This window comes from Equus asinus, chromosome 4 (assembly GCF_041296235.1).
Source record: "Equus asinus isolate D_3611 breed Donkey chromosome 4, EquAss-T2T_v2, whole genome shotgun sequence".
Lineage (NCBI taxonomy): Eukaryota > Metazoa > Chordata > Mammalia > Perissodactyla > Equidae > Equus > Equus asinus.
In genome coordinates, this window is record NC_091793.1 from 39,067,366 (window position 1) to 39,090,409 (window position 23,044).

Here is a 23,044-nt window from a genome sequence, read left to right on the forward strand (position 1 = left end):
GGGATTCATGTCTTGATTCCCAGGTCAATGTCTTTCCTAAAATATGATGGTTTTAGTTTGAGTAAGATTATTTCACTTTGCATAGAAAAGCCTGAATTTCATTTGCTATGTGTACTCAGTATGCATACACACAACTGAATTTAAAAAGCGATGAACAATGTCATAAAGGTGATTGTGCTTGCCCTCAAATAGTTTAGAGCCTCACAGAGAATATAAGACACATATGCAAAGACCCAAACACAAGGCACAAAAAACTGGGAGTTCAGAGGAAGGCTGGATTATTTCAAATTGAAGAACTGCAAGAAAAAGCGACAGACATGACCTGGAAGAAAGGATAGGATTTGAAATAGCATGAGCAAAATCATGAGGGAAGATACGTTTGTGATGCAGTCCTAGTCACCCAAAATCTCCATAATTTACTCCTTATGCTGGTCAATCTTTGTTACATAATGGCTCAACTTCCCCCGACTATAAAAGAGTCTCTTTCTACTTGCTTTGGTTAATAAGATCATTAAAACATTTTTACACTTTTTGATAAAATTGTACAATTTAAGATAAACTATGCTGAATTTTAAAGCTAGAGGGAAGATTGGCTTTACAAAAGAGGAAGCTAAAGTCCAGAGAGATTAAGTAGCTGGAGGCTGTGTGACTACACAATGTCTCAAAAAGTAAATATACATAAAGTGCTTAGAGCAGTGCCTGTCACATCAAAAGGATTATACATGTCTGATATTGGTATTTTTTATTATTGTAATTATTACTGGCAGAGTTGGATCTAGAATCAACAGTGTTCCAGAACAGCGTTCTTTTCACTAAGCACACTACATCAAAATACAGCAGTGCTTTAATATGCAAAATGTACATCTTCCGTGAGCAAAAGCTGTATTTTAAAAGTATATATTAAATAAAAGCGTGTACAGTAGTCCACCCTTATCCAGGGTTTCAGTTTTCATGGTTTCAGTTACCTGCAATCAATCATGGTCTGAAAGTATTAAATGGAAAATTCCAGAAATAAACAATTCATAAGTTTTAAATTGCATACCATTCTGAGTAGCTTTACGAAATCTCCCACCATCCTGCTCAGGCCCGCCCAGGATGTGAATCATCCCTTGTCCAGTGGGTCCTCACTGTACATGCTGCCCGTCAGTTAGTCACTCAGTAGCCTTCTCCGTTATGAGATCAACTGTTGCAGTATCGCAGTGCTTGTGTTCAAGTAACCCTCATTTTACTTAATAACAGCCCCAAAGAGCAAGAGGGGTGATGCTGGCAATTAGGATATGCCAAAGAGAAGCTGCAAAGTGATTCCTTTCAGTGAAAAGGTGAAAGTTCTCGACTTACTAAGAAAAACATTGTATGCTTAGCTGACGTTGCTAAGATCTATGGTAAGAACGAATCTTCTACCTGTGAAATTGTGAAGAAAGAAAAAGAAATTCATGCCAGTTTTGCTGTCACACCTCAAACTGCAAAAGTTACGGCCACAGTGTGTGATAAGTCCTTAGCATAGGAAAAACAAAGTACATATAGGGCTCAGCACTATCCGTGGTTTCAGGCATCCACTGGGGGTCTTGGAATGTATCTCCCTCAGATAAGGGGGAACTACTGTACATAGATTCAGCTTAAAAACAGAAAAAATTGAGTCTTCGAAACTAATAATTTATAGCTATTTGTTTAAAATGAAATCTTTATCATCTTCAAATATATATAATTGATGTGATGATAGCTAAAGGCAAGTCTAAATGATCTCCAAAAGGCAACACTTCACTAGTGTTCCTGTATAGATCTACAAGTATAAAATTTCCCATTTTTAATAATGTTCTCTCGTCTACATTTCTCACCAGTTCATACCAACCATTAACCTGCTAGGTTTATACTGAAATATTTCAGACATTTGCCAGATTAAAAACAGTTTCTGCTGAGCCTAAAGAGTTTGCACGTATACATATCTTGGTTAGTGTATATTCATTATAAACTTCCCTATATTTACACTCTCTCCCTACGTGATCTCATCCAGGCACGTGGTGTTAGACATCACTATGTGCTCAGCATACTTCCCCTGAGTTTCAGACTAGTAGATCCAACCACTGCTTGACAGTTCCATGTGGATGTCAAGTTTCTCAAACTTAAAATGCTTAAGTCAGAACTCTGGATTCCTTCTCCCAGCATTAGCCCAATCTGTTCATCACCCACCCAGTTGCTAAGGACAAAAATTTAGGAGTCATCCATAACTCCTTCCTTTCTTTCATCTTTCAAATTAATTAGCAAGACATCTAAATTCTATCTCCAAAATATATCCCAGAGTCTGATTTAAGATGGCAAATTTAAACTGCCTCACGGAACTCTTCCCTTCCTAAATACCTAAGAAAATGTGGAAAAAAGTAAACATTAGTTAAAAAAAAAAAAGATACCACCAGTAATCAATCAAGGAAAGAAACATAGACAAATATAAATAAACTTCAAAACTGGCAGCCAAGGGAAGAAACAGAAGATTCTGGAGCAGGATAAAGAGGCAAAGTCTTGCTTGGTTCTCAACCCTGTTCTCACTCCCCAAAGAGGTGAGTCGACAAAACTCTGAGAATTCTCACTAATAACCCTAAATTTAGAGAAAAGCACAGTCAGTGAATATGCTTATCTGTTTCCTCTCTCTACTAAAGAGTAATAGAAACATGTGAAATGGGAGAAAGGCTGCAAAGGGCTGACTCCGCGGAATTGAAGACTCCAGAGCTGCCACGTAATGAAGAAACCCAGGAAGTCCTAGGTCATCTCCAGAGTAGCTACCAGCTCATGTGGAACGTTTAGTTAATTATAAAAAGGCTGTCCTTGGTGTCTCCTACCCACTCCCCGCTATATGGTGAAAGGAATCCTGATAATAGGGACATTCAGCAAGATCTGAGAAAGCAAAGTCCAGGAAATATAACCAAGACTACAGGCAGCTTGAGCTACCTCTCTCTACAATTTCCACCTCCCTCTGCAAGTTCTTCACACTTCAGAAAAGTGGATAGATCCAGGCAGTAAGACACAGCTCAAAGAAGAAAGCAAACTCGTCCCAAAAAAGGTGGCATGTGATTTAAGAAGTTACTTATACCACGCTGGGCAAAGCTCCCCAAGCACCAGCAAGATGAAAAAAACCAGCATGGCAGACATGCAAGGAAGGGAGGAAGGAGGAAAGGAGAGGAAAAGAGAATAAAAAGAAGGCGGGAGAGAGGAGGGAGGCAAGAAAGGAAGGGAAAAATATAAAATGCCAGGGTCACAGCAGAGCAACTAGATCTAGAAGAAATCTAGTCAAATAACAAGGAGGAAAGCTTCACACAAACTTTCTACTGTAGAAGAATGACTTCAGTAAAAACTGAAGCTTAAAGGGAAAATAACGAAACAATTGAATGAGATGAAAAGAGAGATTGTGGGCCTAAGGAAACAAATTAAGGCCCAAAGAGCATCATTTTAGAATCAATCAATAAACTAGAGACATCAAGAAACAGAGTAGACACTTCTGAAAATTGAACTACTGACACAGAAGGATTGATAAATTCACCATGATGCAAATGACAGAGAGATCAAATTATAGAGAAATGAACAGATATGGAAGAGAGATAAAGTTGATACAAAATAAGGATAACTAAAGTCACCAAAGTAGGTTACGATACAAATGGAATAAAAGGTATAGTCAAAGATAAGTTACAACATCCGCAGACTTAAAGAGGATATTGTATTGCAGGAAATTTTGACACAGAACGTTCAACATCTAGACAGATCCTAGCTATGCTACTGAGCTATGAGGATAAAGAAAGAATTCTTTGGGATCCAGGCAGAAAAAGCCAAAAGGGTGACCTCAGACTGCACAGCAACAGTGAATGCTATTAAACAATGGGGTAATGGCTGCAAAACTGTAAGAACAGAATTTTATACTTAGCCATGATATTGTTCAATTCTAAAAGTAACAGGAAGACACCCTCAAATATTTAAACAAAACAAAAACCATACCAAACTCTCAGAAATGCAGTAGTCACAAGTCTTTCTTGAAATAAGAACAAAAAGCATTTGACAATGAAATCTAGGCAATTAAGAGATGAATTAACTCAGAAATGGAGAAGCTATACTGAAACACTGGGAAACCCTGGGTTCATTTTAATAGAAGAATTTATATGAAATAAGCTTGGTAATTGTGATTACAGAATAGAAAGTGTTATAACATGATCAATATAAATTAAAATTATTAGCTGTGGAGGAGAGATGGGCGACAGTGTGACAGCACTATCATTTATAGCAAGAAATCAATCTAATGTATTTAAAATTAGAATATGTAGTTTAAAAAAATAATGATTCCAAATGTGAGGTGGATTTACTGTGAACTCCAGAAGCTTAAGTTTCAAAGCCCTTACCTATGTGGGTGATTTGCTTTTTCCCAGGTCCTGGGAGGGGTCACAGCAAAGCATTCACATGATCATATTTTTGTAAAATTTGTAAAATATATTCCATTTCCTTAAAAAGTGGTTTCAAATTGCATAACTTTCCTGCAAAATCTGAATCCACTCCTGCTCAAGCCTCTCAATATTTTTCATAACCATTTCTCTTAACCATAAGAGGCGATGTTTTAGGAAATAACTCTTGTAGTAAGGAGACATTTGTTTGAGGTTCAACAATTATTTAGCTTTTTTTACTTCATGTATCCATTTATCAATCCCTCTGTATATATGCAGAGAAAGATGGCTTAAATGATACTGTTGTTACGCACTGTCACGTTGACTCCAACTCCTAGCGACTCTATGAATGAGTGATGTCCACAACGTCCTGTCCTCAACAGCTCTACTCAGGTCCTGTAGACTCATGCCTATGGCTTCCTTTATAGAGCCAATCCATCTCATATTTGGTTTTCCCCTTTTCCTGCTGCATTCTACTTTTCCCAGGAGTATTGTCTTTTCCAGAGAAGCCTGCCTTCTCATGATGTGCCCAAAGTAGGACAGCCTCAGTTTTATCATTTTTGACTCCAGCGATAATTCAGGCTTCATTTACTCTAGAACCCACTTGTGCATCCTCCTGGCAGTCCAGGGTATCCATAGAGCTCTTCTCCAACACCATATTTCAAATGAATCCATTTTTTCCTATCAGCCTTGAATTTTCGCATCTGTACATAGTAACCAAGAATACAAGGCTGTGGATAATCCTGGCCTTAATTTCTAATGACATTTCCTTACACTTGATGATCTTAACGATATTAGTCTAATGGTAAAGGTAGTTACTTCTGGGTGGTGGGATTTAAAATCTGAAAGTTTTAATATTGGTATTATGTGCACCACCTGATTTATTATGATCACATATCAAATATCAAAAATAATCTAGTGAATATTCTTCCTTTAAAAATGCCAAGATATTAACAGGTACTAGTTTAGATGGTGAGAACTATGGAGAATTGTGATTTTCTTCTTTGTATTTTCCTCTATTTGTAGAATTTCAAAAGAGCTTTTCACAACTTGAATCTTTCCCCATCTCTTTGTTTACTGCCACTACTCGAGTCCACATCACTGTCATTTCTCACCCAGATTCCTTTAATAGTCTTCTACGTGGTCTCTCCGTGCCCATTCTTGCCCTAGGATTATCTAGTCCTCACACAGCAGCCAGTGTATTCTTTTCAAAAGTAAAGCTATCACACTTCTGCTTTAAATTTGCCATTTGCTTCACATTGTTTTTAGAATAAAACCCAAACCCTTTGCGGTGACCGGCAAGGCTGACCTGAGTTGGCCAGGACTCAGCCACACTGGACTGCTCTCCGTTGCCCAAACACACCTTGCTTATTCCCTGAGGCCCTTCACGCGTGCAGTTCCCTTTGCCTTGAGGGATGTCTTCTTAGGGAGACCTTCTCTGAATAACTCTTTAAAAGTAGCATCCTTCCCTCCAGAACACTCTCCAGCACTTCACCCTGTTACACGGCCTTCATAGCACTTACTACTATCTGGGATTAGCTTCTCCATTTATGTATTGACTTGCTTGGATCAATCCTTCCCCAATAAATATATGCTCTGGAAAATAGGGACCTTGTCTATCTTTCTTTTCTTTCTTTCTCTTCTTTTTTTTTTGTGAGGAAGACTGGCCTGAGCTAACATCTGTGCCAATCTTCCTCTATTTTGTATGTGGGATGCTGCCACAGCATGGCTTAATGAGCGGTGCATAGGTCTGTGCCCAGGATCCGAACCTGCAGACCCTGGGCTGCCGAAGTGGACTGCACAAACCCAACCACTATGCCATGGGGCCAGCCCTGGGACCTTGTCTGTTTTGTTCATCACTGTATCTCCTGCCCTAAGAACAGCACCTAGAAGGGAGCAGACATTCAATAAACACTTCTCAAGTGAATGAATACACACAGATATTGTTTCTCAGCTTAAAAAGAAGGGTTGTGTTTGCAGAGCTGTCCTTTAAGTCAGTTGTTTAGAATCCAGAATGTGCATTCATTCAAATAAGCCACAGTATAAATAAAAATTAAACACCAAGGTTAGCCCACAAAAGTCTACTGAACCCATAATGGGCTAAAATTCTGTATATCTGCAATAAAAATACTAGAAAATCAACATGAAAAATTATCATTGGCATAATATACAATTAAAAAGAAACGTTTTAATTTATTTAAATATGAACAAATTATAATTATTATTTACCTTTCATATTGGTGGAGACATTTATGGATGTTCTGAAGGGGACTTCAGATAATTTTCAAGGGCTGTAGAGCTTTCTGGCCCTGTTTATTTATTGTGCGTAACCTCACTTTAAAATTTATAGCTTTCAGCTCCTTTGATAACAGACATATCACTATTACCACCCTGAATACTTATCAGCCATGACTTGGATCACTGTTTGTATCAAAAATGTAAAGGAGGAAATAGAGTGATTTCCCAGAGGTATTAGGAGAGAGGGGATTATGTATAATATATAAGGAAAGGGATTAAAGAGGATGTGTGATTTGAAAGATACCTGAGCTAAGAGCAATGAATGAGAGGAGAGAAAAAGACAGTGATGAGGCGTCAGGAGAAGATGGAGAAGAAGAGTTTCTCTTGCTAGCTACTAGGAAATTTCATTTTCCAAGACAGCTTGGTTCCTGCCTGGAGTAGTTCTGGGTGGGTAAAAGCAGGGAAAGCCAGTGTGTAAATAATGTGAAAACTTGGGAGGGACTATATATTTCTAATTTGAAGCTTTGTCCCAAATTTGGCTTGGCATGAGTTTTTGTGACTAATCTACCAGTAGGGTGTAATAAATAGCATCATTCACATCAGGAGTACCAACCAACCCTTGGGAGAGATTTAGGAGGCAATGCCAGACCTTTCATTCCAGAGGCAAAGCTATACTACAAGAAAACAATTTGAGCCAATTCTTTTTACACTAAATTGATAGTTCAGACAGAAAAAAATATATTAGAAGCCAAGAGATGCTGTACATGGTCTGCAAGTCTTTTCTGAAGAAATGAATCACAGACATAAAGAGAAGTAGCTTATTTTTACAGTTACATTTTACATTTCTATAAAAATAAATACAACATGGTCATGATTCCTAAACATAGGGAAATGAGGCTTTTATGAACGTTATACAACACAAAACATACCACCTGTTGCAGTTACAACAATGTGCAAGTCACTCTCAAGTCTTAATTAAAACCAAAAACAGACCAGAAAACCTATGGTTACCAAAAATTTATTCTAACTGAAATGTGCTAAAATGAAAGGATGCTCAAATAGTATTAATATACAATTTTCTCTTGCCAAGAGTCTTGTTTTTAAAACGGCCACAAAACCTAACCCTGACGAATGTTATGAGAGCTACAGAACTGAGTACCATTCAAACATGTGGCCCAGCAGCATTAAGATTACGTTGGGGGCACCCAGTGATTCCAACAAACTCTTTCCATGTGCTTCAAAAGTGGCTGTCTGTATTGACGAAGGTGCTGGGACGCAATAAATGTGGGTATCTAGGCAAAGCTCAACGCTGCCAGGTCCTTGTGGTTAGTCCTATGAAGTTAGTAATTTCAGTTCAGTTACATTAATTTCAAACCCCGAAGAGATGGATCCACAAAAGCCATTTATACCACAACTCTGTTTTGAAATTTACCTAAAAATTTACTATAGTTAGTAACAGGGAGGATCAGAACATGCATTTTTGCTTCTTCCAGTTCAAGTCTTGTTTTGATCTTCTTTGCATTTCTTTCTATTCCCATATTGGAAAACTACCGGTAAGCCTTTGCTCTGTACATATCAGAATTTAGAAATACTGGCTTAACAAAATTTTTTAGGAGATTATTCTTGGATTTTCATCTAAACAAGCTAATATATTCTCACAATTTTTTAAAGAAAAAAATGACTCAGCTTAATCATATTTTGACTTCTAAAAAAAACCATCTCATGATTCTATGAAGAGAAAGCAAAAATCAGACGAACAAGAATGGTTTTCATCTCACATTAGAATTATAAGAAAGGTTAATTTTTACATGAAAATTACAGCTACATAAAAATAGATTTCTAGAACAATGCATTATTGACAGTTACATGGGAAGAGAAATGCACTCATGTAAATGTTCTGTCTCAAGTAAATTATTAAATATATTGACAGTATCACACTTTGAAAACAATCATTTTAAAGAAATCAAATATTAATACAAAAGTAAAGACATTACAGCTAATGTAATCTTTCACTCAAAGAAATATGAATGCAACAATTTTTCCAAGGCTTACTGATACACACTGCTATAAAATTCAATGGCAAACATTTATGCTTTGTTACTGGCTATCATCCATGGAAGAAAAAAATAGGTAGTCAATTGGTAAATCTGGATTCTGTTCACACTTCCGTTAATTACTGGTGGCCTACAGTACAAGGGAAGACCTTGTACTTTAATTATTCGTATTGATACTTGTAAATGCTAACTAAGTCTGAGTTACTGCTATGAATCCAAAATGTATAAAAATCAAATATATTTATGGAAATACAAATGTTTTACTCATGACCATTAATGACTTTAATCAAGCAGATCTCCTAATTAATTTTGCTAATTGTTCATTCCTCCTGGGACATTAACTGGCTTGATGGATATTACTGTGACATATGTTGACACTAGCATCTGGTCTGAAATAGGGACATCAATAAACTCTACCCAGTGTTTCTGCAGACTCTGCCAATGCTATAAACACTGACAACGCAAAAGCATTCATTTCAATATAATATTTAGAGAACATGTCTGCCTTCCATTTAGAGAAAGGGTAAACCTGCTCAAAACACATGGTGCTCAAAAATGCTTATTCAATGAATGTTGCAATGAGAATGACTTGATAATAAATTGGAACACATCTGTTAACATTTAAAAGAGGATAATAACATCATAAATGATGATTGGAAACGCCTTTCCTGTACAATGTACTGTCTGCTAATTTATCCCCTATTTAGAATATGTAGAATGAACAATATCACTACGTTAAAGAAAGCAAGTCTCTAATATTTCAAACCAACTGCACCATACACAGTAAATTAATAGAGAATAAATGTATCAGAATTCATTATATGTATACAAATTTGGTTAAACTTGCCAACTTTTAGATTGGTACTAACTGTTCAGCAATTATCATTTTAAATTGCTGACAAATAAATGCACTTATACAGTTTTGTTAAAAACTAGTTACCCCAAAAGATTTTATTAAATATTGTACCAGGCTGTGCCTGTATTTCAAAACTATTTAATGGAGATTTTATCTCCAAGTAGAGGTACAACACTCTGTTCTCTCTCTCTGGTCCCCCTTAGCAGAACTGTAACAATATAGGGTCTCTCATTCATGATACATGGATCTATCGTCATTCCACTGTCACTGATTAAGAAAAAAAGATTGCTTCTACTAAAAGTGCCAAAGTGCATCAAGCAAAGTAACTCCAATGCAGTAAAACGAAGTTTTGGCAATTAGCAACTGCAGGACGAATTTCCCATCCTTGAACAGGGAGCACTGACTCTTCCCTGCTTTTGCCAACATTATACTTCTGCATTCTGAAGTTAAAAAAAGTCTTTGAAACAACGCTTTTGTATGACGCTGTCACTAAGTCCCCCAGGTAGTATGCGTCTGTTTTAATTTCATCTGTACCAGCTACTTCTTTCCCCTCCATCTGGGCCCAGGAGGATCACTGCCATCACACCAAGCGCTACTCAGGACTGACAGTACAACAGAACGAAACACTTCTGAGAAAGGCTTTACAGTGGAACAATGCCAGCACCAGTCATTATAGCCTATTTTGTCACAGAGCCATGAACACCATGGACTCAAATAACTCAGACACCTCCGGCATCTTCTTGCCCAAGCTCATCTGCTGAGTACAAAGAATACAGGTTTGAAAGGAATCTCTGAGAGGTTTTCTAATCTCCTTTCCTTTCCTCCTGGCTCTGAACTCCACCGTAAATCTACCCTATGTAAAGACTCTCAGAGAGAAGAATTACAGACTTTGGTAACTTGTATCAACGTTCAGAAGTTGCACCTAAATTCCTTTTGTTGCCCTTCCAACACTATTTCCTCTAATTCTGCCTTTCCAGATGCAAGAGTCCACATAGCAAGTAGACGATTATAGCAAGTGTCCAAGCATCATTAAGAACTGCAAAGTTCATATGCCTCCAATCTACAGATAGGAGGTGTTGGCTGTATATATGCAGCACAGGAACTGAATTTTTAGTCTTGTAAAACTAACAGCTCAGTCGCTCAGACAGGAGAAATGGTAACTGCAGCGAGGACTAGCCTTTCTGGCCAACCTCTGAAAATGGAAAGCCTTCCTGAGCTGCCCATTTGTTTTAGGGGCTCAGGTCAAGACCAGGTAGACTTCTGGTCTTCTTGGAGGAAAAAGAAAAAACAACCTGGCGGTGGCAGCATCCTTATAAAAACAAGACGTTGTTTGGTTTTGGCAAGTTTTAGCCTGGAGTAAAATTACATCCAAGTTACATCCACAGAAATTGGGATTTCAATGGAAACGCTGACCCAACCTTCACGAAAGCAGCAAACTGCAGTCTCTGCTGCTCTGTTACTGCTCTCCAAGGCGTAGCACTGGAAAGTCCATGCCCACTTCCCCCTCGGATTAACCAATGTATAAAAAATACGAGGGGAGAGGGCACGCTCAACAGCAACCCTTCCAGCGTCTATTCTTCCTGCTACTTCTGAAGGGTGATTCAAAGCGCACTTGGAAATTACATAGGTTGGCACGGTTTTTAATATTGAAGACAAATGACCTTTGGAAAATATATACTCGTGAAAGTCAAACCATTTGGAAAGACATCCGGTAATTTACCGCTTCAAACTCCTGGCAACCCTGAAGATGAGGAGAGGAAAGGGAAAATGCACCCAACCCGAGGGGTGAGAGGTGGGGTAAAACCAATAACCAAACCATGTTAAAAAAAAAAAAAAAAAAAAGCCCACACAGTAGACACCGCTAGCCTAGGCTGCAACATATGCCCCGGCAAACCCTTTCCACAGCCTTCCCGGATTTTCTGACTCGCTTCCTTTATTTTTCCTGCCCCATCTGCAGCACCACTTCTGGAAACCGCATCTTCGCGAGCGGGGGCCGCGGAGGCGGGCCGCCCGCTGCCACGCCGCTACTCACCCGAGCCAGTGGGCACTAGCGACGGCAGCGGCCGCGGGCTGGCTGCGAGCCGGGATCCGCGAGGGCTGGCGGGCTGTGGCCCCCGAGGACGCGGACATGTGGCTGGAACCTCCGCTCCCCTAGCCGTTGCCTCTGAGCATCTTTCTGGGCGCCCCCAGCGAACGCGAGCCGCGAGGCGAGGGCGAGCGCGCCGAGGAGGAGCGGAGAGGCGCCGAGCCTGGCCGCGCCGCGCTGCGCCGAGCGCCCGGCTCTCCCCGCCAGCTCCCGGGGCCCGCGCGCGCGCCCCCCGCCGCGCCCCCCCTCCGCCCCGCCGCGCGCCCTCGCCCGCGCCCGGCCCCACGCGGCGCGCGCCAGCCCGGGCGGCGGCGGCGCGTCCTCCCCCGAGCGCCGTCTCCAGGGCTGCTGGCGGCGCTCTCCATTGTTCTGCGGCTGCTCCCCGGGTGGGCGGCCGGGGCCGGTGGGAGGTGTCGGCTTAGTTGCCGGGGAGGGCTTACCGCTCAGTCGGACCGTAACTGCGAGAGCGACGCGGGCCCGGGCCCGGCGCGCGGGGGCTGCAGGGCGCCTAGCACCGCGGGCTGCCGGCGCGCGGGGGCTTCCTCCTCCCGCACTCGCTCCCGCTCGGCGCCCGGCGCATCCTGTGTTACTATGGATATCTCGCTCCTCGCCGCCCCCTCCTCGCACTCCGAGAGGCCGCCGCGGCAACAGCCAGGCAGCTCCGTAGGCGCCCAGGTGACCAGCTCGGCAGCGGCAGCAGCGGTAGCAGCAGCCGCCACCGCCACCGTCACTGCCGTCGCTGCCACTGGAGCGAGGAGGAGGAGGAAGACGGGGAGAAGGCAGGTCCTGCTCTACCCTGGAGACCACCTTGAGTTTCCTCCCACTAACCAAGCTGCTTCAAGTTCACGACCCAGGAGAAGCCGCAGCAGTCCTCAACTTGCGTGGACTGGTGGCACCACCTCGAGCCACTAGCATTCCAGCTGTTCTCAGAGGGGAATGATTGGCCCCCAATAGACTTGGAGGGTCACGGTTAAGATTTTGACACTGTTCAAATACCCCCTCACCCTCGCCCCTACTCTCCCCGAAAGTTACCGTTGTAATACGACCGACAGTTTTAGAAATTTACTTTGGCAAAGGTTTCTCTTCAAAATTATGCCAGTTAAATGAAGTACATCTGGTCTTAAATGACCAGGCTTTTCTCCCACTTTTTGTTTTAATCCCGATGGTTTTTCCTTGCCATAGATAAATAAAAATAATGTGTGGCTTACGCATTGCTTCATACCATTTGAATGAACATATCTGGAAACCTACACACTTTAGTTCTTTGGTGTTTCAACGTTCCATCCAAAAGTGCAAGTTGCCCGCTTAGTCTGGGATGAGAACCACCGATTCCCATAGAGGGTAACGAATGTCTGAGAACAAGGTAACAGCACCCAAAGTCTGTGAAAAATAGGTTGGAATGAAGGTACTTTAAGTAAAAGTATTTAAGGAAATGTATAACCTGATGATGAACCCAAATGGAACTAATAATCAACCCATTGTTCAGGGTACATTCACTTTTTAAACTTTAAAAATATACATTTATTGCCTTCAAACTGAAGAAAACAAAGATTTTGATCAACAGCAAAACTGCAGGCACTAAAATAGAAATGTGAATCCATTTTTTAAATAATAGGGAAGGTTTACTGAACCCTTATGCTTTGCCAGGCATCTGTGAATTATCTCATTTAATTCTCATAACTCTATGAGGTAAAGTTTTGTTATCCTCACTTTACAGATTAAAAAAAGGCTTAGAGAGACCTGCAGCTAGAAGTTATGGGACAACATTCACTTTCTTAAACAAGAAACCCTAAATAGCCACTGTTTTGTCCGTCCTCATGTCATTGTCTGCTTTAGTGAAATTCAGGTTAATAGCATACCCTGAAGCCACCCTCCTAGCAAGGGGGGCGGGCAGGACGCAAACTCAGGCCTGTCAGGCTCCAGAGTATGAGCATTTAACCACAGGGGAACTATTTCTTATTTACATAAGGAGTTCATGAAGCTTTTTGATTTTATGTCTCACACATATAGAAAGAGAAACAGATTGGACATGACCTGCCTTCTTGACTGGGCCATGCTTGCTTATCTCTGTTTTTTGAGATCAGCAAACTTTCAATGGGTTTGGAAATCAGGCCATTTAGTTATTTTTTGAGGAAGATTAGCCCTGAGCTAACTTCTGCCAATCCTCCTCTTTTTGCTGAGGAAGACTGGCCCTGAGCTAACATCCATGCCCATCTTCCTCTACTTTATATGTGGGATGCCTACCACAGCATGGCTTTTGCCAGGTGGTGCCATGTCCGCACCCGGGATCCAAACCAGTGAACCCCGGGCCGCTGAGAAGCAGAACGTGTGAGCTTAACTGCTACGCCACCGGTCCAGCCCTGGGCCATTTAGTTCTAATTCTCACTCTGCAGTCTAAACACCTGTGACTTGAGGTGGAATAGCTGTTTTCTTGGTTTCCGAGTCATGCAGTTGCCTGAAGAATGACAATTCCCAGGGCATCATTCTCTTCTGGATATTGTTCTCTGGCAACAATATTGGGCCCTCTCAAAGAGATGTCATTTGTTCAATGAACTGCAGACTCTTTAGAAAGGAGTCATACTATCACATTTGTATGGTGTTGAGTCCTCTGCACTCTGGAGTCAATAAGGGTCTATAGGCCATTTTGTGCCTGCACCATCTCTAGAGAATGATGGAAATCTAATTCTCTGTCAGCATTTGTACTTTGCTATTGAAAACTTCCTGAGGGAGCTGGGAGGGGTAGTCGCTGTCCATGGTGGCTGTTACCAATGCTCCATTCAGCATAATCAGCTCACACCTTAAATACTATAGTCCTCGAAATTAACTTCAGCATGGCACTAATGAAATTTGGTGATAACCTCCGGTTATGCATATTAAAACACAAAGGTCTTGGGGCTGGCCTGGTTGCATAGTGGTTAAGTTCACGTGCTCCACCTTAGTGGCCCAGGGTTGCAGGTTCGGATCCTGGGCGTGGACATATAGACCGCTCATCAAGCCATGCTGTGGTAGTGTCCCATATACAAAATAGAGGAAGACTGGCATAGATGTTAGCTCATGGACAATCTTCCTCACCAAAAAAAAAAAAAAAAAAAGGTCTTGATCCAGCCCTGACAGCCTAGCAGTTAAAGTTCAGTGCACTCTCCTTCGGCAGCCCGGGTTTGGTTCCCAGGTGTGGAACTACACCACTGGTCTGTCAGTAGCCATGTTGTGGCAGTGGCTCACATAGAAGAATTTACAACTAGACACAACTACATACTGGGGTTTGGGGTGGAGGAAGGAAGAAAAAGGAGGAAGATTGACAGCAAATGTTAGTTTAGGGCAAATCTTCCCCTGCAAAACAAACAAACAAACAAAACCCATAAAGATCTTATCAGTGTAATCTCCTACTGGTTGGGGTAAAAACATTAAATAATTCGCAAAAGAATGACATTTTACTCTTTGGCACTAAAATAGCCTTGACTTATAGTTGAAATTTTAGATATTTTTATGCTCTAGAATGGCATAAAGGATATAAGAGATCATCTTCTGAAACCCTCTCATATTGGAGTAAAGGAAATTGATGCCTAGAATAGTTAAGTCACTTGTCCAAGGATCTACCCTAATCAGAGAAGCAAAACCATGAATTCTTGCCACTTGTTCAGACACTTACCATGATACTATGGTGCCCCAGGATATTCAATGTCAGAATTATTTTTTCCTTCACTTATTTTATTTTTTGCTAAAAAAATCAGTCAAATTCCAATTTATATTATTTAAAGTATGCATAATATACATTCTTGTGTTCTTTGACTTGGAGGATGTCTACATCTTATTTTTAAGACTGGTTATATTAAATAATATATTGTTCCTTTAAAAATGAGGCAATTTAGAAAAAACTTTCATAGTACTCATTTCCAAACCTCTGTATCCCAAATGAAATGTAAAGCATTCATTCCATTACAAGCCATCAAGAATGCAACCCACTCTGACATAAATTGCTATTATTTAAGAATAGCAATTTTATACCAGAAAGGACTAACATTTGGGATTCTCCAGTTTGTATTAAAAAAAATTACCCAGAAGACCATGTTGAGTATGCTAGTCTTACAAAGTGTAAAGATGGTGGTGGTATTTCAAAGAGATATGTAAAGCACTGATATGAATCCCTTTGTACAGATTTAGAGGACTAGAATTACAATAATTTATTCATTTGTTTGGAGGTAGTATTATGCAATAGTTAGGCTCCCAACTTTGGAAACAGACCTGTAGGTTTAAGTAATGGCTCTTCCATTTAATAGTTTTGTGATCTTGAGTAAGTTACTTAACTTTATCAAGTCTCACTTTTCCAGTTTGTAAAATGAATATGATAATAATGGAAACTACTTCACAGAGCTGTGTTTAGGAGGAAACAAGCTTACCCATGTGTGATGGTCTTTTTGATGTGCCAGTTTGGCTAAGTTATAGTTCCCAGTTACTTAATCAAACACTAATCTCAGTGTTGCTGTGAAGGTATCTTGTACTTGTGGTTAAGGTCTATAATCAGTTGGCTTTAACTAAGGGAGATTATCCTAGATCATTTGATTCAATCAATTGAAGCCTTAAGAGCAGAACTGAGGTTTCCCTGAAGAAAAAGAAACCCTATCTGTGAACGGCAGTTTTAGTCCCTGCCTAAGAGTTCCAGGCTGCTCTTCCTGATGGCCTGGCCAATAGATTTCAGACTTGCCTAGCCAGACCCCACAGTCATGTAGGCCAAGTCTTTGCAATAAATCTCTAGTATATATCTCCTACTGGTTCTGCTTCTCTGACTGAACCTTAACTTTGTAAAGCATTAACTGTAGTATCTGGCACATAATAAGCACTCCAAAAATGCTAGCTAAAGTATTTTTTAAAAAACATTTATTGAACACCTCTCACATTCACAGCATCGAGATATGCACTCTGATAAAAATGTCTAAGAGTTCTGAAATAGAATAGGGATAGATACCTATTACCTTCAATGTTAGTAACACCAACCAGGAAGGGATTTAATGTTTGAGTAAAATTTCCAGGAAAACAAGGGAAAAGTGCCAACAAGGTTGATTATTCCATCTGGAGCTGTGTAGGGGAATCATGCAAAGCTAGTATGAGGACAGTTCCTGGGTTAGGAAGACAACGCACAAAAACGCAGGCACTCCTTTCTCAGCAGACCTATATAGATTTATCATCTGAAACTGAGAAGATCAGTTTTCATGGATCAACCACGGAATTCTATGATGTAATACACATTCATCTCTGACTGTTGGCCTTAAGCCAACTAGAATTATATACTTAACTGCTTTGAGATTCTTAGAGGAAGAAATACTCTTATATTTAAGAACATTAAAGTAAGAGATCTTTCTGGTCTCAATGTTAGCTTATCTTAGTATGCTACATTATCGTATTTTATAGATTTTAGTTTATTTTGAGCACTTTTAAGCAAAGAAGAAATACTTTAAAATATCATTAAAATGCAGGCATGGCACAAATCTACTTAAACAGAAGCTGTCTCTGTCCTTCAGAATTATAACACCAAGCTTACAAAACTTAAAATCAGAAATATCTCAGATCAGTAAACAAAGTTCAGGGAGGTAGTCTCAGATATAAGTAGGATTAAAATGTGCTGAGGAAGTAGGAGAGAGCAAGAACCTTTAGACTTTATATTAAAGCTCTGATAACTTAGAGTCAATCTTACAAATGTACATGTTTTAAATTGTGTGTATATTTACCAGAGAGAGCTGTCCCATGATCCTTTATACCATATTAGTGATTTTTTTAAAGGCAGTGATATAGAAATACTTCTACTCGGGACCGGCTCCGTGGCCAGTCGTTAAGTTCGCGCACTCCGCTGTGGCGGCCCAGGGTTCAGCTCCTGGGTGCGGACATGGCACTGCTCATCAGGCCACGTTAAGACGGCGTCCCATATCCCACAACTAGAAGGACCTGCAACTAAGATACACAACTATGTACCGGAGGGGTTTGGGAAATAAAGCAGAAAAAAAAAAAAAAGATTGGCAACAGCTGTTAGCCCAGGTGCCAATCTTTAAAAAAAAGGAAGATTGACAACAGTTGTTAGCCCAGGTGCCAATCTTTAAAAAAAAATAAATACTTCTACTCATTATACCAAGATTTATTGAATGCCTGTGATGTAAAAGGTTGAGCTGGGTGCTCATGGATAGGAAGGTAGATTAGAGATGGACGCTAACCTTTTGGAACTTTTCCTCTGGGTAACTTCAGTTTATCATTATGGATTTCAGCTCACATATAAGTTACCCAGGAAAATTTTAATACATTCCTTGCCCTGTACTGGTCTGGATAAAATTCTTTTGCTCTCACAGTAATTTTGTTTCTTCTAATGTAACATTTATCGTTTTAAAATAATTACTTGTTTAGTTATGGATCTCCTCATAAGACTGCATGAGGTACTTTGCTTATGCGATTATTTATGTTCCACTCCTTACCCCAAATAGGCATTAGGTAAACATTTACCGAACAAGTGACAGAAAGCTTGAGACATGTTGAATTTTAGTTGCTCTCCAAATAGATACATGCAGAAAGCAGATGGAATATAAATCAGGAGAGAGGTAAAAGCAAGAAATACGGATTTGCTTTCAGCTGGTTCCTGGTAGTTGGAAGGCCTGGGAATGGACTATCATCAACCAGAACCACATGTAGAATTATGAAAGAGAAAGTTTGAGGTCAGAACTCTGGACAGCACTCACAGTTTCCATTTTACACTGTGGGATGGTACATGGCCCAATGGCTAAGTTTTGAGAAACCCCACTCCCAAATAAATTTTTTCAACCATGTGAACAGGTTTCTAACAGAAAGATATTTTAGGGGCTGGCCTCATTGCATAGTGGTTAAGTTCGGCACACTCTGCTTTGGTGAACTGGTTCACGGGGTCAGATACCAGGTATGGACCTGCACTACTCGTCAGCCACATTGAGGTGGTGACCCACAAACAAAGTAGAGAAAGACTGGCACAGATGTTAGCTCAGGGCTAATCTTCCTCAAGCGAAAAAAGAGGAAGATTGGCAACAGATGTTCAGTAAGGGCAAATCTTCCCCACCAAAAAAACCAAGATATTTCAGAATTAAGCTATTGTAGAGACATATGAATATGGATTTACAATCATGGTATTGTGGATTTTTACCTTCTAATATGTAGAAAGCAAGGCTTTGAATTTTTTTTTAAAAGTTGATTTGAGTAGATAGAGGGCATGGGACATGAATTAGAGAGAGAGAGTCTGTGTAATGGGGAAAGCAACAGAATCAAGGAGTTCTACAAGAAGGAGGCACTGAGAAAGGCTCTGAGTGGTGGACAGGCATGTGTGGCCATTGGAGGTGTATCTGTCCACCGTAGAAGCAGCACAGTTCTCCCTTCTACTCAGGGCTCACTTGTCATTAATGAGCCACATAAGGCATAGACCAACTTTCAATGATCACAGATTTTATTAATTTTATTGCATGATCATACTTTGCTGTGGAAAAAATCCTTTATTTGGATAGCAAATTTAAAACAACTCATAGACTGCCTATTAACTATGGGCTCATTTACAGATCTGACTACCAAGCTAACACAACCCAGAGCAGAAGGAACTTACACTTTTTCCTGAAGGCAAGCAGGCTTGGAATCCAGGAGGAATGGATGTAAACACTGAGGCCCATCTGCCAGGAATGTTCTGCTCCAGTCTTCTGAATTAAGACCTAGGGACTTTTGGATGCTAACTACATTCAAGGCCTGAGCCACATACAGCTCCACTGAGCCATAGCTAAGATATTCGCTTACAGCTTTCGCTTACAAGCAGCCTCTGAGAATCGGTTGCAGCCACACAGCACAGGTGTTAAGTACCTCATTCTTCTAACACTTTTAACCAACAGACCAGCTGTGCTCAACACTCACAGCAACTTTCAAGGTTAGCCATGAGAGGAGAATGCTCCAGTAACCTGACTGAGTGTCTGTTTCACTAAGTGGCTATACATTCCAGACTTCCCAGGACAGCCCTCTTTAAATGAGTCAGACGAAGAGATGTGATTTTTTGTTCAGAAAAATATGGTTTACAGCATAGTGGAGACTCGACTTGGAAACCTTGAGGAAGTTGTATAAAGTATAGAGAGAGGTTGTGGGCTCAGACCTGGGTTGCATTCTGGCCCTATCATTTAGCAGTTATAGACCCTGAGCAAGTTGCTACCTTGCTGCACCTCAGGTTCTGCATCTGTAAAATAGGGATAATTGTTCCCTAAGGACGTTGTTTAAGGATTAAATGCATGCACCCATATAAAAATCTAGCACAGTACCTGGACATAATAATTATTCAACCAGAGAATTAAGTTCACCCCAGTATTAATTCATAAGCCTTCGGAATCAAGAGACTACTCCAACTTATCAACTGAAATAAATAATAAAGCTCACTCCCAGAGCACCTTCTAGTTTGCTTATCAGCTGTGTAAGTGAAGAAGAGCCTCAGGAGGGACAGTAACTTTATAGTAAACTCATAAAAAAGGGTTTTTTTTTAATCCACAGGATTTTGTGGAGGACAAGACAGCCTATCATTTGATGGTGATTATGTATATCATTAAGCTAAGTGTCCAGCAATGCACATTAAGGGTATTGAAGTATACTAGGGTGACAAAGGCGTAAAGAATTACATAATAAATATTAAAAATAATTTTGGGTTGGAATAAGTGAATCTTAGGATAGGAAGCTGTGGTCGACATTTACTGTTTTTTCCTGCTCAACACCCAGTCCCTCTACTTTTGTTACAGAGCAGAGGAGCCAGAGAACTCAGCATAAGGATGGAGCAGAGTTTGCCCGATCCGCATGGGACAGGAATCCAACTCTGAGGTCCAGGAGACAAAGAGAAGTGCATACCTGTGGAAGATGTTTCTGGGAATGGGAAAGAGGTGGGAAGGGAAGAAACATATTTCTTGTGTAGCTACTATGTACCAGGCCTTTATATGCATTACCTCAACAACCCTGGAGGGTTGCTGTTATTACTTTAGTACCATCTACTTTCCAGATGAAGAAATTGTGGAGGCACTGAGAGGTTAAGTAATTTTTCCAAGATCAAACAGCCCTAGAATTAAATCCAGGATGTATGGCTCTGAGCTCTATGATTTCTTCATTATGCCATGCTGTCTCCATAAATAATGAGCAGTGGTAAGATATTTTCTAGTTGACAAAATATATTCACATGCTATCTCAATTAATCCTCAAAACAACAACCCAGAGGTTTCTGCTATTAATAACATTCTTCTTATTTTTAAGATGAGGAAACCGAGTCCCTGAGAGGTTCATTGTCTTGCTCAAGGGTGCACAGCTAGTCAGTAGCAGAACCATTACTGGAATTCAGAATTCCTCACTCCAGACCTCATGTATTTTCCCGTGACACTGCAGCTACTGCATTGGGCTAGCTGCTATGAAGTGGGGCTTTGTCAGAACAGTGATTGATAACAGCTTTGTTCTAAAACATTCCCTGCCTTGCAGAGCAATGCCCAGCCTGACACTTGAGGGTAAGTGCTGCTTTCATCTTCACTGGCTCACAAGGAAAGACCCCAGGAAAAAAGGAGCTGGGCTCCTTGGAGTTCCTGGTGAGGTGGGGGTGGGGTGGGGTGGGATGCTCCTCAAGAACATTTAGCCCATTCCCTGTCTGTTGAGGATGATGCGGGCGTCTATAGAGCAGTGGCGGGAAAATCCATTGAGTCTGCTAGGTGTATACACTCTGTAAAGACCTGGGATAGGATGAGCCAGCGTACCCCTAGGGCAGAAATGACTCTCTGGGAAGAAATAATGTGGGAAGCCACATTAACTCTTTCAGGCCATTAGGCTATCATTTAGTAAATTGCTACTTTGCCCTAAATGGGTCCCTAGTGGGTATGGAGGGTGAGAATGTTCTAATTTGCATTTTCTCTTCTTTCTCTCAGCTGCTTTTTCCAATTATGATATAGATCAAGAAGTTGTTTAATTGTTTTATTCTGAATCACTGGATGTTCTTATAAATATAAAAAATGCTCTTGCAGATCTGCTATATTGAAATGTGTGAAATCAAATCCATGCACAAGGTGTGAGGGGGTGGGGCTGCAGCCCAGTACTTGCAGGACGGAGGAGTGACCCAAGGCACTGGGACATCCCAGATTTTTAGGTTCTGAGTTAATGGAAGTTGTGTGACAGGGAACCCCATGTTCCTGGAGGCCTGGGGAGGTGAGTGGAGAGGAGCGGATGCTATGGGAATCTCTGGGGTGGGAGTTCCTTTTTCCTGCTTAGAAGGGAGGGCTCACAATTCTGATCTAAGGAGGAGGTGGAATCTCTGCCTTGGCATATCTATTACAAGGCAGATTCGTGGGAAGGACGAAGATGCTCCCTGAAAACTCTAGTTTCATCCTATCACTCAGAAGTCATGATAGTTGAAGGAACCGAGAACATTTTTCCTCCCTTGGAGGGGGGGAAATGTATCAGAGATCTCCTTTGCTCTTACAAATCTGGGGCTACTAAGTAAATGCCCAACAGAGTTGCTAGGTCCTAATATTATTGCATAATGGTGATGACAGCAATAATGCTTTACATTTATATAGCATTAAAAGTTTTTGAAGCACTTGCATATTCACGGTTGATCAGGGCTGGCTTCAGGGGCATGTGACTAGTACCAGGCCACAGGGTCTGCTTCTCAGAAGGGCTCATGCTTGGTGTTTAATGCTCTGTAGTTTAGTCTTGTAATTATAAATCATTTTAGCTTAGAATCTGTGTTTTGTAAGTGAAGTCTGATGGGACTATGGAGCACGTGCTGGGGCTGAGAACCTCAGCTCACATGTGGTCCTGCCTTCCTGGGATGAGTTTTTGGCTGTCTGCTCCCTACCCCCTGCTGCCCAGGCCCTGCCCTGGGCTACCCCTGCTGCCCTACTGGCTCACCCCGTAACCACTGCTGCCGTTTGCCTGGGGTAGCAATCAGGTAGCATTGACCAGGTAGGGAGGGGCTGGCTTTTGTTCAGCGCTTACCCTCCTCCCTTCCCTAGTGGTGGTGGTGGGTCTTGGCATGGAGGGTCACCACCCTGTGGCATCTTGGGGTAAGCAAGGCAATAGTCATCCCTGTCCTGAGCTGCAGCTTATGGTGTTTGGTGGGCAACATAGTGAATGACTTCGCAGGAACCTCTCACTCACATGCAACCCAAATACCAAGAACATCCTGGCCTAGAGAGACTTATCCCTTTGTGGGGGTCACTTTGCCATAGGTTGGGGTGATGAACCTGTGGGAAGGGGAGATTGACTTCCCTCCCTCTGGCCAGGCCCCACATTTTCATTTGTCACTACTATTGCGTCTTTTGCTGTTATTGTCCTGTTAGTGGATGCCACCATTACCTTCTGTGTGACTTGTACTGGGGTGAGCACTTAACAATATGTCATC

The 23,044-nt window shown here is 41.1% G+C and overlaps 1 protein-coding gene across 21 annotated transcripts in view; it reads right to left on the minus strand.

The window, feature by feature from the left end:
• The window catches only part of ANKS1B (ankyrin repeat and sterile alpha motif domain containing 1B), a 1,016,307-nt gene that overhangs the window by 126,302 nt on the left and 866,961 nt on the right, over positions 1–23,044 (minus strand). The window contains exon 1 of one of the 21 annotated variants that reach the window (XM_044745309.2): positions 12,090–12,401. The exons of 17 other annotated variants lie outside the window; for them this stretch is intronic. The gene's annotated coding sequence lies outside the window, so the exon portion shown is untranslated. Of the gene's footprint in view, positions 1–11,595; positions 11,862–12,089; positions 12,402–23,044 lie in introns of those variants that run through there. 3 more of the 21 variants (XM_044745321.2, XM_044745305.2, XM_044745317.2) reach the window with 3 other exon arrangements.